The sequence below is a fragment of the Equus przewalskii genome, chromosome 28, assembly GCF_037783145.1.
Source record: "Equus przewalskii isolate Varuska chromosome 28, EquPr2, whole genome shotgun sequence".
Taxonomy (NCBI): domain Eukaryota; kingdom Metazoa; phylum Chordata; class Mammalia; order Perissodactyla; family Equidae; genus Equus; species Equus przewalskii.
In genome coordinates, this window is record NC_091858.1 from 36,506,070 (window position 1) to 36,519,827 (window position 13,758).

Genomic DNA, 13,758 nt, shown 5'->3' on the forward strand with positions numbered 1-13,758 from the left:
GCCTCCTCTGCACAAATCCACATGGAGTCCTGTTTCCACTGGACTCCCCTCTCTCTTGCCATGGCTATTACTGATTCAGTCCGTCCACCACTTACCTAGCGACCGGCCTTGTGTATCTTTGACAGAGAGAGAGACAAGGTGAGAGGCAGAACCAGTCAGTGTGTAGGAGAGGACACTGGACTGGGGCACGGGGGAGGCGAAACCGAGGACCCTAAGAACTTCTGCTGTTCACAGGAGACCCTCACAGACCTAACGATGCACACCTGGCACGGATTCTAAGAAATTCTATGACAAAAGTGCTCTTGTCTTCACTGCTCCCAAGTTACTCTCATTAAGGGGATTCACTCTTTTAATACTGAGCATCACCACTGAATTCCTCTTAGGCTGGGATTCCCCAAAGAGCCGAACACCAGCAGTTTATCTGGGAGGGGATCTGGGAAGAACCAGTAGATGTTGGGAAGTGGGATAAAAAAGGGAGGATTCAGTGAAGGTGGGGTTATGGGGCACGTTATGTCCCGGGGCAACAGCATCTTCCTTGCCTTTTCCCCCAGTGCACAGTGATTTTAGTTTTACTATGATTTTTCCTGCTGCTTAATTAAAAAAAAATTTCTTCCCTGAAAATGGATCTTGTGTAAGGTCTCCCCGTAATCATGGAGGCCTCAAGCTCTTCCCTCTGTGGTCTTGGTAATTGCTGCCTCGGGGAATATGCCTTGCTATTGATTAATACTTGATATCTAAAATGGAACTTGTTTTCCTAGTCATTCCTGACACCGTGTTACACGTGTTGTGTTATAGATTCTAAAAGGCAAGACGATGTCTTATTCCATTTTGTACCCCAAACAATTTACATAGTGTCAAATTCAACATATGTACTCAATAAATATTTACTGATGAATGAACTGTTACATCACACTATTCTCGTGGTAAAATTGTATACCTTTCCAAAAATATAATATTCTCTGCACAGAAGATAAGACTCCTTGACTTTTGTAACACTGTTTCACTGTCAGAAGGATTTTGGAGTTTATTTTATCTTCGCAAAAATCTAAGGTCATCGATTAGTTCATGACACCATTGCAGGTGGACAAGGAGTCTGTAATTCCTTCATTTTCCTCTGTGTTCGGGCTTCAGTTAGGTTGGTATTTTTCAAATATAGGAATCGATACAGAAGGATAGGCCAAACCAATACAAATTGCATTTCCTCAAAGAAGAACCGTCACAGGAACGAACGTGGAACCCACTCAGAAAACGGGAAATTCCACTGTAGTTGAGACAAGGTCTCCCCGGGCTCGGGGTCTGTAAACAGGGAGGGTTTGGAGCTCTTCACGTTTTGTGTTTTATGTTTACAGTCTCCATCAGAATGGTTAAGCTAACAGTTTTTGCAGCTTGTCTGGGACACGGCAATAAGGCTTCACTGCCTTTAGAAATGCGTTATGACACATACTGGCTTTATTTACCCGACCTTCCTGACTCTTAAAATGAAGATAAAGTTTTGCTTGTGTTGAGCAGAAAAATAAATACCTTGTTATATAATAGCAGATATCAAGTTATCTTGATTTTAATGCTGCTCATATAATTTTGATAACTGGGTTTTAAATAAAACTATTTCAGTAACCACCAAAGTGTCAAATAATTCTGGAATATTTCCCTCTTTTATTCCTCTTAAAGAATCAATTTCTTATTTTAAAAAATCTAGTTTAACTCCTTATGAGTCCAACTGAATAATTTATTTCTAAAACATTTCCTTTAATTTGTTTATTTTGGATCAGAAATAGCTCGGGAAGGTTACTTATGCTAGTATTTCTAAGTAAAAGGACTCCTGCTATTTATGAGTCATTTCAAGTGTTCTTGTCTTGACTCTGAGTTTCTATGATACAAATTTCCCTTTTTTTTGGTCTGTAGTATAGAACATTTTAGGTTTTGCAAAATATGACTTATTTAATATAAGTGCTATGTGAAAGATAAGCTTATTGTGAGGCATGATGCTTTGGAAAAAACTCTATTTTATATGCCACACTCTCTTAGTCAGGAGGAGAACTTGTTTTAGTTAAGCTGAGTTAACAGGTTTTCTGCTATTGAGGAACCCATTTTATTGTATGCCTCAAAAACAAACAAACTTCAAGAGATCATGCACTGTAATGAGAACAAGCCCTGAGTAGAGGCCATTCCATAAAGGGTGACCTCAAATGATGGTTTAAACCACCTGTTTAGGTAACCAGAGATATCAGTTCTATTATTAATGCACTTTACAATGATATACAAGGATTAGTTGAGAATAACTGAAATGACAAGTGTATAATTAACCACACAAATATTAGGCATGTGTATTTAAAAAGCAATCATGTAGATGTATAATTAAAGGTGTGCCCAAAGTTAATCAGCAGTCCTTCTGCACTGTTATTAGTGAAATACTCCGTTGGGAAGGAAAAGGGGAGGGAGGTACCAGTACTGAGCACGTACTATGGACCGGTCCACATACAGAGCTAAGTTCACGGCCTCTGTGTATCATTATCTCAATTTTATAGATGAGAAAATCTCAACCTAAACAGATTATATGGCTTGTCACATAATAAGCGGAAAAACGTTTTGAGAATAGATTGAAAATAAGTCCATCCGTTGGTCCACTGTACCATGCAATACATCCTCTGTTGTTTTTCTGATTCAAATGTTCTTCTAGATCCTTCAGGTCTTATGCCTAAACTGATTCTTGGTTGGTTCATATTTGACTAGTCCATAATAATTACGTAGAGTCATGGCACTCTTCAAAACCTTTCAAAGTTTAATCTCCAAATTATAGATGTTTCTGCTTCACCAGCAATGACACGGCTTTGGGCATTTTCCTTAGTATTTGTGACTTCATTGATTTATGCAAATTCTTAAGAAGCAAAGATTTTGATTCTGTTCCAAGGAAATACTCCCTTCAATACCTTGTACTGGAAGTCTTCCATAACGTGCCTCCTTTGCTTGGACCACAGGGGTTTTGTGCACTCAGGGTATCTCAATCAAATCACCATTTAAAAGATTCTCAGTTATCCATTCGACAACTCATTTCCAGCATCTGGATGCTATGATATATATTCTTCTGTGCCCAGTGTAAGCAGACATAAACAGTATATGGTTACTGCTCTCAAGAAAGTTACCATCTTTTGGGGGACGTATAGATATGAAAACATAATTGCAAGTGTGATATATAAAAGAGAAAATGCCCAAGTCTGTAAAAGCTCATAGGAACATACTACCCTAGCTTTGGCGGTCATACAACGCCTACCCGAGTAAGAGTTCTTGGAGGACTGGGAGGGAAAGCATGTTTCAAGGAAAGGAACATGGAGGAAGTTCTGAAAATAAAGGATGGCCAGGCATATTTGAGATGTTTTAAAGAAACTTGGCAAGAGAGGGCAATAGATAAGATTTAAAAGAGATTGAGATTATGAAAGGTGTTGTGATTCAAATGTTAGAAGTTCAATATAATTTCCAAGAAGTCAATACAAAGTCTTTTATGAGTTTCAAACAAGGGGCTAACATGATTAATTTGCATTCTTAAAACATCATCATGGCTGCAGTGTTGAGAACAGATTGGGGTTGGGAAAAAGGGGCAGATGCGAATGCAGAAAGCCACTTAGAAATACATGCATGTATCTGGTTGAGAAATAATGATGGCTTAGATGTTAGTGTTGCTGAGAAATGGATAGATATAAAAGTATTTTGGAAGTAGAAGAAAAGTTGGTGCTATATTGTTGTGATAAAAGAGAGGCAGTAGTCAAGAATGATAACTTGGTGGTGGTTGTTACAATAAATTCTAGAATAGGAAATGTCTTTTTGGGAAAAAGTGTTTCATTTATATATATATATTAGGTTCAGGACCTTTTGTACCACTTGAGTTAAGATGTCTGGAACACATGTGGGTATTGGGATCAAGAGAGAGAATGAAAGAGACTCATATAATGCCCCTTTATGAATTGCTGTCATTTTCGACAGTTTAAATTTACCCTAATTTTGGCAACTGTAGAAACAAACAAAAACCTCTGGCATCAGACTCTAAACTAATGCCTACTTTCCTTTCCTTTTGAACAATTTTCTACAACTATGCATGTGATGCTCAATCACCAAAGTGGCACCAACAGGTTGCTGATGAGCATCAATAATTTTAGGATATAAGCTAGGTTGCTATGACAAAGAGAGTGGGTCACACGAGGTCGAAGTTCACTTCTCTCTTCCATAACCATCTGGAGGAGCTAGCAGCCCAGGACAGTAGGCAGCTCTGCTCCCTGAGGTCAGAGACTCTTTTCATCTTGATGCTCATCATCACTGTGAATGAATTGTCTCACCTCTACCTCCAGATTACCATCTGTGGGAAAAACAAGAGTGGAGGAAGAAAAAAATTCCTTTTTAAGCAAGGGAGAAATTTGATTATTACATTTCTACTCCAATTTCAATTACATTTCTACCAAGTATTTGGTAGGATTTACCAGTGAAACCCTCTGTTCCTGGGCCCCTCTTTGTTGGGAGGTTTTTGATGACTGATGCAATCCCTCACTACATAGGTCTATTCAGCTTTTATATTTTTTCATGGTTCAGCTTTGTAGGTTTTATGTTTCTAGGAATTTATCCAATTCATCTGGGTTATCCAATTTTTTAGTGCACACTTGTTCATAGTACTCTTTTCATTATTGTCAAATCAGTAGTAATATCCCCACCTTCATCTTTGGTTTTAGTTAGAATCTTCCCTTTTGTTTCTTGGTCAATCTCACTAAAGGTTTGTCGATTTTCAAAGAACCAACTCTTGTTTTTGTTGATTTTCTCTATTGTTTTTTCATTCTCTATTTCATTCAGCTCTGATCTAACGCTTTTATTTCCTTCCTTCTGCTAGCTGTGGGTTAATTTGTGACGATTTCCTTATATTGCTGTGGTCACTCCTGGTTGGCTGTCTGCTAAACCTCTAGTACAATGGGAGACAGTCAAGAACAGAGGGGGTCCATCAGCCAGTCTGGGTACCACGCAAGCAGCTCCCTAAGTGTGGAGGTCAATGTCCCTCAATTATGTACTTCCATGTCCTGAACCTAAGAGAAGTTACCATGGCTTTTCATGTTTTATGTAATCGTATATTAAGATGTTACTGTGGTTAAGAACACCATAAATCCTGAGTCTCTGCTCAGTACAGTTTGCCATCTAGTGGAGAGGCAACAAAAACGAGTTAAACAAGCAAAGGGATGAAGAATTACAAACACCATAAAGTTATTCCGAACAAATTCAGGGTCCAGAGTTGATGACAAAGACAGAAAGGTAGTAAGCATAGGCTAGGGGAAGCAGCTCTGAAGAGAAGAGGTGCACAACTGTTGTTTCCTCACAGGGGGTAAGAACCAAGATGTGGGGTAAAATGAGAATTTGGAAGTGCTGATTGGCATTTGGAGTCAGGGGTGGGTATGTGCATTTTGGAGGGTGGAGGAGATTAGAAAAAGATGACTCATCATCCTCTTAGAGTGCAGGAATTGATGGTCAAATAGCTTAGTGCTGGAGGAAGGGAGGCCTTATAAACACAAAGGTGGCAGACAAGTTATTTAGTACGATGATCTCTTTCATGCACGTTTTTATTTGCATACAAACCATTGCCTGGGAAAAGATGGATTCTTCAAAGTCTGCTTCCAAATTATAACTCTTTTCTCTACCAACATCAAACCAGTTTAAATGGTCTCCATTCCTCTTCCACAGTCTCATGAAAATGTGACTTACATAGGAAGCCCATTTCTGGAGAGCTAAGCCCTGCAGTGTGGGGGTGGAAATCCAGCAGGCTGCAGGCTCTGCTCACGGCCTGGCTCTACCGAGAATCCATCCTGCACACCCAGCGGAGGCGGCCAGCTCCACACGTCCACACGTAAGTGCTGCATTTCTTAGAAATCATTTCAGGACTGGTGAGAGTTCTCATTTGTAGACAGAAAAATATTTGTCGAGGTCTTTTCATGCGCTGGACGCTGGTGTAGACGTTGGAGAGGTAGACCTAGAAAGGTGGAGAGGTCTGAGAAGCGGGCTCCCAGAAAGGTCCAGGCTCCTGGCAGAAATCATAGCTGGAGAAAGGGAGAGCAGCACGATAAAGCAAAGCGTCTGAGCATTTCCCGTCAGTAAGGAGTGACGTAAATTACCACGTTCTTAAAAAGGCCACTGAGAGCTGAGTGGAATTAAAGCAGTACCAAAACCAAAACAAATTGACAATCTAGGCACATCATGAAACTCCAATGTATAAAATATAAAGAAAAACGTGTTGAAATTGCAAGATAGAAAAACTAAAACCAACATACATATTGTCTATAAGTATTATTTAGTTTATATATACAAGTGTATATACACATATTTAGTATATTTGGTATACTGTTTAGTACATGGATAGACATAGATATATAGATATATATCTGATCATCAGCAAAATTAGATGCCACAAGTCAATTAAATATAACATTACTGGTTAAAACCATTTTTTCTCATCAGATACGCAAAGTTTTAATTTACAAAATAAGATGTTGAGGGGCTGGCCCGGTTGCTGAGTGGTTAAGTTCGCGTGCTCTGCTTCAGCTGCCTGGGGTTTCGCTGGTTCAGATCCTGGGCACGGACATGACACCACTCATCAGGCCATGTTGAGGCGATGTCCCACATGTCACAGCTGGAAGGACACACAACTAAAATATACAGCTATGTACTGGGGAAATTGGGGGAGAAAAAGCAATTAAAAAAAAAAGAAGAAGATTGGCAACAGTTGTTAGCTCAGGTGCCAATCTTTAAAAAAAAAATTTTTTTAAATATTGAAGATGAAGATTTATCATACCCTACAGGTTGGAGTGCAAATTGGATAGCTGTGTTGGAGTGAAATTGGCAGGGCCTAGCTGCCCTGAAATGTGCACACCTAAACTGCAATAAATCTGATTCTAAGGACCAGCCCTAGAGAAAACCTCCTCTGTTTGCCCAAGAAGACAGGTACAGGGCTGCTCATTAAGCAGTCCTTTTATTGGAGAAATTTATGAAAAAAGCAAAATGTCCTCTGGAATGGTAAGTGATGTATAAAACATGATAAGTTCCTGTGGTGGAATTCAAGGTACAGCAATTCGACATATGAAACGGCTCTGTAAATATCAGTCTAGAAAATACCAAGATGTTATTATGCATTAGTTCGTAAAAAGGCTCGTTTCAGCAAGACATATGCAGCATGATAACACCGTGGTAATATTTTAATAAAATATGCAAAACTATTATAGACACATACCTACATAAACACACAGATACATAGATAGTTGGACTCAAAATCATGACTAGTGTCTCATCTCCTTGCAAAGAAATAGACTACATGAGTGAAATGTTGACAATAATTGTGTGATTGTTATTCATGCAACATGGGATATCATCTTTTTCCATCTATCTATCTATCTATCTATCTATCTATCTATCTATCTCTATCCTGTCTTAAAATAGCCATCATTTGTTATTGCTTGTTGTTCATCCAAAATCCCAGCGAGGCAAGATCTCCATTATTTTTTCTTCCAAGCACAGTCACTGTCATTTCAATTGAAGTAACATGATGAAACTTCAAAGAACCCATCAGTGTCACAGCATTTAGCATTGATCCAACACGATATATATGCTGGGTCATGTGCACTGTGTGCCAGGCCATATCCACAAAAATTGGAAAATTGGACCCCTGAGCAGATTGTTGAAACAGAAGTTACTCTTCCATTGTGTTCAGAGAACAACAAAGACAATAATATAGTATTTGATGGTAAACTTTTTGAGTCAGATAATCCAAGATTCATCACTAAATTGAGTTTCTTTCTTTCTAGTGCTTTCATTTCGGGTACTGAAAAATGCTCTAAAGAAATCCTATTTCCTGAGGAAACTCAGATTTCAAAAAATATTTTTAAAATACATGTGAATAATCTCTAAGAATCATATTTTATTTTATTTTAGGCTAGTAAACGGTATTGTAAAATTTAGGATATTTCAGATTTTGTAAAGATGTATATTCTTGGATATCACATAATGCAAATATAATCCAAGATTTTTTAAAATGAATTATTGGAATGATCTGAAAAGGGAAAATTGCTTTGGAGCCAAAACTTGCATTGTCTTTTAAATATAAATTGCTATGTATTGAATTTCAATCTATTTGTATTTATCATTGTTTGATGAGCAATGTGGTGAAATCTATATAACACAATGAAAAATTTATAAATTTGTCTTCTAGATTCATAGAATACAGAACATCTCTTTCTGTGAGCACAGTGATTAGATTATATCACATAAATTTAATATGAACTGTTCATGGCAGAAAAGAGATTTATATTATTGAATGTATTTTTCAGAAATTTTCCGATCAAAGCAAATCAGTTTTGAAAAGGATTTTTCCCATTTTATCAACTGAAATATAATTTCTGATACATTTTCATTTTTATTATACATAGAAAATATACATTCGTGGTAAAGAAAATTCAAATTTTATAGTTTTGTATAAGGTAATAACTAAATGGTCCTTTTCTTCCCTCATCCAATTCTGCTTTCCATAGGCAGTCAGGGTTAACACTTTGGGATATGTTCTTCCAAATATTTTGTGTTTATGAATAAATGTATATTCTAATTATGTACACATTTAAGTACGTATGTGTACATTTTGTAAGAAAACCAAACGAACAGGTGTGTCAGACAGACTCTAGGACTGCTTCTCATCAACCCCAGGTCCTGATGTGCTCACCCTTCTGGGATCCTCTCCCCTTTAGTGTGGACACAAATGATGGCTGCCTTCTACCAGTGGAATATGGCAAAAAGGACAGGATGTTTGTGCTTGCCTGTTGGCGGTTACGTGATTACATTACCTACATTTACACCATCTGTCTTGTTGAAGTCACTCTCTTCTCTTTGACTTTGCAGAAACCATCCACTGTGTCGGGGACTCTGCAAGGCAATGCAATATGGGTCGCCTCTGGGGTTGAAGGTTGCCTCAAGAGGAAACTGAAGCCCTCACTTCTACAACTGCAAGAAACTGCATTCTGCCCAAAACCTGAGACAGCCGGGAAGCAGAGCCCTCCGCAGTCAAGTCTAAGATGAGGCTGCAGCCCCAGGGGACGCCTTGCCTGCAGCCTGGGAGACCCTGACCAGCTGACCCAGCTAAGCTGTGCCCAGACCTGTAACTAAATTTGTGGTAACATTGCTATGCACCATCAGAAAATGGATACACTAGTATCAATCATCTCAAACATATTCTACAATTTGCTACTTTACTAAGTGATACACGTGGAGATTTGTGTATGTTCATATACGTATCACTGCAGTTAGATGCATATACATCCAACAATGGATGCAAATTAAACAAAATTATAAAATTTTGTATATAAATACCCACACGCAAAACCATATACTTATCAGAATATACAGTGAAAAGCAAAAATCTCTCTCCATCTCCAATCCTAAATCTTATGCTCTTGCAATCACTGTTAATGGTTTCTGTTTCAGGATCATAATTTTTAATAATTTACATATCGCTCTGTTTCTTGATTCTTTATCCTTTTCTTGTATTAATCATATATTTTTAAGGACAGATGAGTTATTTAGCAAACATATTTTGTCTCATCCTCCTTTCTCTAGCTTTCACTTTTTCTGTACTATATTCTAATTAATTTCCTCCCCTACATTTTGTATCGTTCAATAATTTGCTTTTTACGATGTAAGATGGAAATATTATGCTAGTTACACTTCTTAGTTATACTTCAGTGTCTGATCTGAAAAATCGTCGTGTGTGTGTGAATACCAATTAGGAAAGACCATGGGAAGCCGTTTGCTTTCATATCAGGGCCAGAAGTACATCTCCAGTGTTCCTCCTCAGGGCTTTATCAGCTTCCTGGCTGATCACTCCATCATAAAGTGGTCCACATGGGTCTTGATCACTTCTCCACTCCACAGGACTGCACATTAGTCCATCACATTAGTGCTTGGACCTGGTGAGCAGGAAGTAATAACTCATCTAAACACCATAGTAAGACTTCTGTGTGCTGGAGATTGGCAAATAATTCCCGCAAACATTAAGGAGCCTGCCACCTGAGTAGAATGTCTAGGGTCCATGACACATTTCAATATGGCTCCCAAGATGAGATGCAAGTGGCTGCATCTGGATCCTCCTATAACCAAGAAAGAGGCACAATGCCTAACAAAAATATTTGGCTTTTGGAGGCTAAATATATATTCTTTTGGGTAGGCTATTCCAAACCATTAAAAGATGCATTTTTGAATGGGTCCAGAACATGAAATTATCCCAGAGTTCCTGGCAGTTTCACACTGCTCTGACACTTGGATCATATTTCAGAGCAGATATGATGGTTCTTTTCTTTTTCAAAGATTGGCACCTGCGCTAACATCTGTTGCCAATCTTCTCTTTTTTTTCCTTCTCCCCAAAACCCCCAGGACATAGTTGTATATTCTAGTTGTAGGTCCCTCTGGTTGTGCCATGTGGGACGCCACCTTAGCATGGCCTAATGAGCGGTGCCATGTCTGCACCCAGGATCCGAACTGGTGAAACCCTGGGCCACCGAAGCAGAGAGCATGAACTTAACCACTGGGCCACGGGGCCGGCCTCTATGATGGTTCTTGAAATGTCTGTGGCAGACGGGAAAGCTTATGCTGTAGGTAAATCATAGCACAGACTTTCATGATATTCTGGCAATTTCTTGCCATCCTATGCAGAAAACTATTTTCTTTTTGCTAAATAGCACCTGACTTGTTTCAGGATCCTACTGGAGATTGAATTCTGGACCATGGGCCACCAAGTTACCATGAAACCTGAGCTGTCCCTCATGAATTAGATCTTGTCTGACCCACTATGATAGACAGCATAATGCCCCATGCCCAAAGATGTCCATGTCTTAATCCCAAACTGATGAATATATTAATTTCTTCCACAAAAGGGACTATGCTGATGGGACTAAATTGAGGATTTTGAGATGAAAAGATTATCCTGGATTATCTGGATGGGCCTAATATAATCACGAGGGTCCCTGTAAAATATAGCCAGGAGTGACAGTAAGGGAAAGAGCTGTGGAGATGGAAGCAGAGTCCAGAGAGCAAGAGGGAGATTTGAAGGTGATACACCGCTGGCTTTGAAGATGGAGAAAGTGGCCATGAGCCAAAGAATACAGGTGACCTCTGGAGGCTGGAGAAGACAAGAAAATGGGTTCTGTCCTGTAGACTCCAGAAGGAACCAGTCCTTCAGATGCCTACACTTTGGCCTAATGAGACTAATTTTAGACTTCTGAACTCCAGAATTGTAAGACAATAAATTTGAGTTGTTTAAAGCCACTAAATTTCTGGAAGATTTGGTATAGAAGCAATATAAAACTAATATACACACAATAAAACAAGGTAAATGGGAGCTATATGGCATATATACATATAGGTAGGTAGGTAGGTAGACAGATGCTATCTATATCTATCACTATAGATATCTATCTCTCTATCTGTATGTGCATATACCATTCCAACAGCATGCATGTGTGTGTAGTTATATATACATAACTTATATACGTATTGAAATGGTATAGATAAGATCAGGTTTGAACAGTTCCTAAAGGCACAGAGAGCTCCATGAGTAAGTAGTCCAGATGTCCTTTGCTCTTATTTCTGATAATTTACCTTCTCTTTCTCAATCCATACCATATCTTTGACCTCACAAGATGTTGACTGGAAAGAAGAAATTCAGGTCTTTTTTTCCTTTTTCTTTTTAAGGAAGCTCTGCGGGGTAGGCTGGCTCCTCCTGAAAATGAACAGCCTCAGAACTAAAGCTCCACTTTGGGGGTCCCTGAAGAGCAGAATGAAGGACATCTTCCCAGGAGGCAGAACTTTGAGCAGGGCACCTGGTTATTCATTTTGCTCTGAGGGAGGGACGGCGGGAGGTAGAGATCCACCTCACTTCTGAGAACAGCTACTGGTTGCCCTGGGTGGTCAGATTCTTGAAGGGGACATGACTAGAGACATTGTGATGAGCAGTTCCTGTGGACTTATCTGCCACCAAATACCTCTCACTTAGAGAAACTCACTGATTCTCTCTTGCCCTCCGCAATCTTTATTTTCCACGGGAAAAAGTTGGTTGATATGACTTAAGAGGTTCCTTCCATGCTTAAGATTCTGTCATTTTTCTTAAAGAGAATGAAAGCTGAATCAGGATATAAAAATATTTATCATGATAAAGGAACTTTGTATTGTTGAAATTAAGACACGTAGAAGGTTCCAGAATGCACTCTCAAATTTATTTAACAAAATATAGTTTACTCAGTCCTTCCTGAGTGAGCTGCCACAAACTCTGCCCTCCCCTCGCGATTTCTGAATCTCAGCATGCTGAATTAGTGCATGTCCCACCTGCTCTTGTCTCGTACATTTTCCACGAACACTCCAACGTTGGGGTCGAGACTTCAGCAATGAGACAAGCTTTTTAACAAGGAGTTAAGTTAAATGGAAGTTGGAATGACTCTTTCTCAAACTGGAATTTTCAGAAATACTAAATCCTTCACAGCAGGGGAGTCTCCTGCTTCATTCTTTTCCCAGGGTGGTGATCGCTGCTTCCACGTGGTATTGGACAGGCCAGCGATTCCAAGTGGCATGACCTGTAATTACCACAAAAGTTTGTCAGCTGTAGAAACTGAAGGTGCCTTCAGCGCTGTCAGCTGGTGCAGCCATTGTGCTTTGCTTGATTTCCACAGCTTTGCTATTTTTCAATGATTCTTTGATCAATATCAGTTTGATTTAGTTGGAATAATATTACTGTTATTAATTACATCTAGTATTTTCAATCTTGTCTATTATAGCCAACGTTTACTAAATAACATGTCAGCACTTCTCAATCTTATTTTCAGTACTGTTGAAATATTGGGGCCAGAGAACTCTTTGCTGTGGGCAGTTGTCTGTGCATCATCGTCCCTGTGCACCCCTGGCCTCTACCTACCAGGTGCCAGTAGGGCACCCACCCCTGTCGTGACAACCACAAATGCCTCCAGACATTGTCAAATATTCCCGGGGAAAGCAAAGTCATCCCCAGGTGAGAGACACTGTCTTATATTTGTTTATAGAGGAAAGTGTGTTAATTCTGTTTTCAGGCAATCTTCTCTGATAGTTTTTGACTGTTTTTATGAAAACTCTGTAAAGTTCTTACTGGTTTTAGAAAGAACAGACATTCTCTTTCAGAGGAGAAAAAGAAGGCATTGGAGGAGAAAGTGATGGGAGAGAGAGAGGAGGGGGAGGTAAAGAAACTCTTTATCTCTAATTCTCTATGTGTCTCCATGAATGTAATTATGTAATGATTTCTAATTAAAACATAAGATGACTAAATCCAGCATATATATATATATATATATATATATATATATATTATTTGCATAACTAAAATGTATGTATGGCACTCCTACAGAGCATTTCTGGAGAAACATGAATTAGAATGTTCAGACTATCTCTGTAACATCCAGAGCTTGCAAAACTGGTTTTAAATCATAAGTCATATGACCAATAATTCATGGGCATTTGCAAAAAGCATTTAAATTGTAAGTCATACAAATAAAAGTTCTGTGAGCCAGGAGACATCATTAACATCATTTTTCTCTCAGCACATGAACAACCTGAGGTTCACTGAGCTGCATGATTTCCCCAAGACCACAAGTTAGTGGCAGTTAGTAAGTGAGCTCTGGGGCTTTTGTCTCTGAGTAATATCTCTACTATTAATTTTTATCGTCTTCTGTCTATCCTTAAGAA

General features: G+C 38.9%; 1 long non-coding RNA gene across 1 annotated transcript; it reads left to right on the forward strand.

Moving 5' to 3' along the window:
• Nucleotides 1-5,771: 5,771 nt before the first annotated feature.
• LOC139080139 (uncharacterized) lies at nucleotides 5,772-13,045 on the forward strand. Its single transcript, XR_011534381.1, has 3 exons — nucleotides 5,772-5,869; nucleotides 8,902-9,157; nucleotides 12,870-13,045. It is a non-coding gene; the product is annotated as an uncharacterized lncRNA (long non-coding RNA).
• Nucleotides 13,046-13,758: the final 713 nt, after the last annotated feature.